Source organism: Budorcas taxicolor, chromosome 11 (genome assembly GCF_023091745.1).
Source record: "Budorcas taxicolor isolate Tak-1 chromosome 11, Takin1.1, whole genome shotgun sequence".
Taxonomy (NCBI): Eukaryota; Metazoa; Chordata; class Mammalia; order Artiodactyla; family Bovidae; genus Budorcas; species Budorcas taxicolor.
The window spans coordinates 40,652,371-40,658,370 of NC_068920.1; positions in this window are offsets into that span (position 1 = coordinate 40,652,371).

Sequence of the window (6,000 nt, forward strand, 5' to 3'; positions counted from 1 at the left end):
TTTAAAAATGGCCCACATTAAAAAAAAAATTAAAAACCTTAAAAAATAGAATAAAATTCATTCAATAAAAAATGTGATTTGCAATCTTATCTAAATTCATAAAGGACATCTATCAACTCCTTAATTTACAAAGGACATCTATCAATTCCACAGAATTCCTAGTCCTAACCTTTGAGAACAAGGGACTTTCTCTGAATGAATGTGAGCATGTGGAGAATGTGGGACTGTCTCCGTTGTGTTTTTTGTTGTTTAGTTGTTAAGTTGTGTCTGAGTTTTTTGAGACCCCCCCATGGACTACAGCCCGCCAGGCTCCTCTGTCCATGGGATTTCCCAGGCAAGAATACTAGAGTGGGTTGCCATTTCCTCCTCCAGGGGATCTTCCCCACCGAGGAACTGAACCTGAGTCTGCTGTATTGGGAGGCGGATTCTTAACTGCTAAGCCACCAGGGAAGCCTGGGGGTGCCTCAGAGAACCCCCCCATTTAAGACCCAGCCCCCCAGTCTGCTGGGCTCATCACCCCAGACTCGATCAGGAATTGCTCCAGGAGTTGGTGGAATTCGCCTGTGTGTTTCTCCCTTTTGTAAAATAGAGGTTAAGACAGATAGAGCCCAGGCTTCCCTTTAGGATTCTCCACTAAAGGGGCATGAAAGGTAGGAGAGCTGGAGATTTATTAAGGGGAGTCTATATTCTTTTCTGCCTTAACTCACAGGCTCTCAGTCCCACAGTGCAGTTGCTAGAAGGGCATTCTACATTGGCCCCTCACCCCACTCATACAGTTTTCAGGACCTTTTTCCCTCTTCCGTGGAGTGTCAATCCTCCCAAAGCCTCTGTACTCTACTAGGTTTGACTTCAGCTCGAGTGGTGAGAGGAAAGATTTATTTCCACGGCTTTCTGTGCCGAGTGTTTCACAGAAGATGTATTGTTCCGAGTGAGATTTTCACCGGGACAGTGAAAGAGGCAAGAAACCTCCCCTCCTCACCTCCCTAGAAATCATGTCACATTTCTTCAAAATCATGGACTCTTGGGAAAAAAAAACAAAACTATAATCATTTCAGTTAGGTATAGGCAGAAATCTATATTGTATGTTTAAATATATGTGCATGTCTGACATAATACATACACACACACGTTAAATCATGTAATCTGAGGGTCAGGAGGGTACGTCTAGCAGAAGCCCTTCTGCCACTGTTGTGTGTTCTGAATGACGCCTGCTTGAGTGTGACGCAGCCAAGGAGACACCGCCACCCCTCTGCAGTCTAGCCAGTCTGCCGCAGTTCTGCAGATGGCACCGACCAAAGGTAGGATCTTAATTTACAGCCTGGATTATGACAATTTCAAAACACTTTCGTTTAATGTAAACTGAGTTTAAAGGCGAAGAAGTTAATACAAGGATTCACTGAGGTTTTCTTAAATATTTTTATTTCTTTATTGACTTGGTTGCACTGGGTCTTAGCTGTAGCATATGAGATCTTTAGTTGTGGCACGTGAACTCTTAGTTGCAGCCTGTGGGGTCTAGTTCCCCAACCAGGGATGGAATCCTGGTCCCCTACATTGGGAGCATGGGATCTTCACCTCTGTTGTTTTTTGATCATTAAGTCGTGTCCGACTCTCTGTGACCCCGTGGACTGTAGCCCGCTGGGCTCCTCTCTCTGTCCATGGGATTTCCCAGGCAAGAATACTGGTCCATTAGCCACTGGACCACACTTACTGAGTTTTAGTGGTGGTTTTCATCTCTGGGTACACATTAGAAACACCTGGACCCTGGTATTTTTAATCCATACCTGCAGAGAATCTGTTTACAGCCAATTTCAGTGATCACTACGCTAGGTTCATCTTTTGCAACAGAATGAAATGTTCTGCCTATAACAATGAAAACTTCTGGCACGAAGGCTCATATGTAATTTCCCCTCAATAATGTTTAAAACGTATAAATCATTCCCCTCTCTACCCCACAGTCATACTCTGATATTTTTCACTGGCCTTTGCAGAGGCCTTTGGATTCCTCTTGTTGCAGTTGTGGGTATAGTTGAGAGAATTGTGCTTTAGGAACCTAGAAACACGGTCGTCCCCTCCTTTGACATCAACTAGCTGTGTGATTTCAGGTGAGGCCTTTCTGGCCTCAGCTTGCTCCTCAATAAAATGGGCAGATTGTCCTAGGAGATCTTGAAAATCTCTTCCTTCAGAAAGAAGGCATGGAAATTATGGAAGGAGTCAGAAAGATGGGAGTGTGAATCCAGTTCAGTCTCTTCCTAGACTTCGTCTCTGTTTCAGAACAGCCATTGCTAAACATGTCCTGGGAAAATGAATAGAGACAGCAAGCATGAAGCACTTTTGCAAAAGACACAAATATTCATTTCCATTCCATCTGGTTCCCTTCCTCCCCTCAGGCCCCTTCCTGAGTTGACAGAAGACTCAAGTCAAATACAAAAAGGGGTTCAGAAACCCACCTGAATGATGACGGAATTTCTACTTGGCACTATTTTTTTTTTTTTTTAAGTCTGATAAATTACTCTTTTCTCTCCAGGTAGCCTAAAGGAGACAGGGCATTGCTCACACTGGCAGTGGTTCTTCAACATTCAGTGTGCTTCCTGGAGTAGATGACCCCCTTGGGGACACCAATGGTGGGCATTTGGGGCTACAGGAGAGACATTTTGGAGGCAAGCCCTGGATGGAAACCTCCGAATCATATTCCACGGTCACCCACTGGTTGTTTCAGTGTTAGATGAGCCCGACTGGTCTCAGCAACTGCCTTTCATTGCATGAGGGTCAGGCCCTCTGAGTAGCATCTTTGGGTAAATCTGATGTTTCAGTCTTTTCAGGAGAGGAAAGAGACTGTTGATTCAAAGAGGACAGAAAGGAAAGCACACACTTTCTTGCAATTTCTGAAAGCATTATTCCTTCCAACAGCCCGGGTAGACTGGTAATTTGCTTAGTTATCTATGTGACGGGCTTTCTACCCTGAAAAGAATCATCTTTTTGACAAGTCCAGCATGTCAAACCCCGTGGTAGATAAAGCAAGTGTAATGCCTTACCATGTTTAGCTTTTATAGCTATAGAATATAAGCTTGTTGTGTCGATGGTTTTTCGAGCCTGGCAATTGGAAAAACATCTACCTCGGACTTGTTCCCTGAATGAATATGATCGGGGGTGTGGGGGTGGGCGGGAAAGGAGAAAAATGAACTGGAGCTGTGTGAAATTTGACAGTTTCAGTTCACAGGGCTCTGAGTTCACTTCTTTCAGTTTCAGTTCATACAGGTTTCCCTCCTTTGGAGAGAAATTTTGACTTTCAGGTTGAAAGAAGTTAAACGGAGCCTAAACCACATTATTTGACGTACTTTCAGGTTGAGTCGAGGAGGAGAAAGAGGTGGAAAGGTCGCCCCAGCTTCATTCCAATTTCTCCTACAAAAACTTGCCCCTGGTTCACCTCTAGAGTTCTGTGATTCCTGCTTAGCTTTCCTTCTAGCTGATTCAAATGAATTGGCTACCCAAATTCCCATTTCTTTAGCCTCTCCTAGAGCCCCAGTCCCTAAGTCCAAGCCCATTCTGGGGGAGAGGGCCAGTCACTGAGGGAGGGGCAAGACCTACCCTGCAAGACCCACCCGTCTCCAATGTCACTCCGTTGACCTTTCTGAAATCCCACTTGGGGCCTGGGATGGTGATCAGTGGAGAATCTGGGTTGGAACCCCACCTCCACAACCTATTATCTGTATAATCTTGCGTTGTTGTTAATCATCAAACTCTTGATGCAAATGTTAATGATTTTTTAAAATTCCTAACATTTGTCTGACTACCTCAAAAATCACGTTGTCACTCCAAGTTTGGTTCAGTGTGTTGATGTATTTAGTATAGGACTCCTCCACCTGTAACTGGCCCATTCCCCTAAAAGTGCTAAGTGGTTTGGGGAGAAGTTAATAATGAAGCAGTTAAGAAAAGTTTAGGAGAATGGGAAACCTGTTAGACACTTGAGAGAGACAAAGACAGGCTGCGTAAGAAGCAGCCAGAACCCTAAACACAGGAAGCCCAGGAGGGAGAAGGTTTATGAAGTGGAGCTGGTGGGCACCGAAGCCAACTCCACTTGCTCCACAATTTGGTCACAGAGAGGAGCTGTTGTTGTTCAGTCATTAAGTTGTGTCCAACTCTTTGCAACTCCACGAACTACAATATTGCAGGCTTCCTTGTCCTTCACTATCTCCCTGTTTACTCAAACCCATGTCCATTGAGTCAGTGATGCCATCCACCCATCTCATCCTCTGTCACCCTCTTCTCCTCTTGCCTTCAATCTTTCCCAGCATCAGGGTCTTTTCTAATGAGAGGAGTTACTCTCATACCAATGTGCTTAGCTCCCCCAAAAACCAAATGGCCGGTCACTGGAGGCTGTGAGTACAGGAGACTCTCGCAAGGCCACCCTAGGTCTGACTGAGGCCATCTTTCTTTCCAAACAACATCCTGTGCCTTCTGAGGTCTCTGCTGAGGAAATGGGTCACAGGGTAGCCAACACTCCTGCCCCGCATTCGGTGGTATTTTCAAATGGAAGGAGCAAGGTGGGGAGACAGAGCAAAAAAGAGAGATTTTCCTCCATGTAGAAGGAAGCACTGCTTCCAAGGTTACTCTGATTTCCAGAAATTAATTAGTGTACATCCTGACAAAATTCCTGCAGCACGTGGAACCACTTTAGATAGGGATCACTTATTGGAATGAGAAGGAAAGATCAGGTCTGGAGTAAGAAGAGGAACTCTAATGAATACAGACAGGCCACAGACAGCAAGAATGTGATTTGCTAGATGTTTCAAGTGACCAGAAGGTCTGTATTACATGGTTAGAGGAAAAACCTTGAGGAGATCAAATAAGGCGATGAGTTTGTCTCTAGAAGAAAAGCATCTCAAAAGTTCCAGGTCTGACCTGGGCTTTAGTATTGTATCAAGTTCATCTTTGACAATAGAAATCACAGGACCTGATTCCTGTGACTTATAATACTCAGGATTTTGTGGACACAAGTCAGATTCCTTCAGTGTCAACCCATGGGCCAACGGCCAAAGCATAGACACCCACTGTGGGCAGGGGGACACCTCTACCCTGTGCAGTGATTTGCTGGACCGTGACTCAGAGAGGCAATGGTTTGGGGAGATGGAGGTACTTTTAATGAAAATCCTTGAGGTATGAATCCAAAACTCTTAGCTTGAACCCAAAGGCATCCTGTTACCAAGGCAAAGATGGCTAAACAGCCTTTCCCCCAAATCCAAAAACTCCTTGTAGCAATGATTACTGACTGTCCCCTAATATATATTCTGTCCATCTGTAGTCCTTTGGTGCACAATTTTTTGTGGGGCACCCAACTTAAGACTACATTTCCCAGCCTTCTTTGCTGTCATGTGATTTCATAATTCAGTCCTGGCCAAGAAGGTTAAAGCGGTGTGTGTAACTTGCAGGGGGTGGCTTTAAAAGCAAATTATGCCCTTTGTCCCCACCTTTCTCCCCAGTCTTTTTCCTTTCCACTGGCTGGAATGTGGCTGTCATAGCTAGAGCCCCAGCAGCAAACTGGGATGATGACATTCTAGAGAAGCCACGCATGATGGAGGATACAGATTAAAGATGCCTGAATCCCTGTGGCCACAGAGTCCAAGAATGCTCTGAACCGCTTGCCTCCAAACTTACTGAATGCAAAGCAGGAAGAAATTCTTACTTGGTTTGCAAGGTTGCTCACTCTTAAACTTATTCATGAGGACACATTCCCTCAACAGGCTGCATGTTTGCTTGCTTTGTTTCCTCTTCCTTTATTCCAGACTTAGACCTCTTCCTGTTCCAATCATCGAGTTAACAAAATTAAAATAATCATACCTGGCATTTATGGAGTACGTGTTATGTGCCATGCACTGTTCTAAATGTTTTATAGGAATTGATTTGTTTGTCACAACAACCTATGAAGCAGGCCCTGCTTTTTTCTCCCCCCTATTTAAAGATGTTTACCATAAGAATGTTTGCAATGACAAAAAAGGAAGTAAA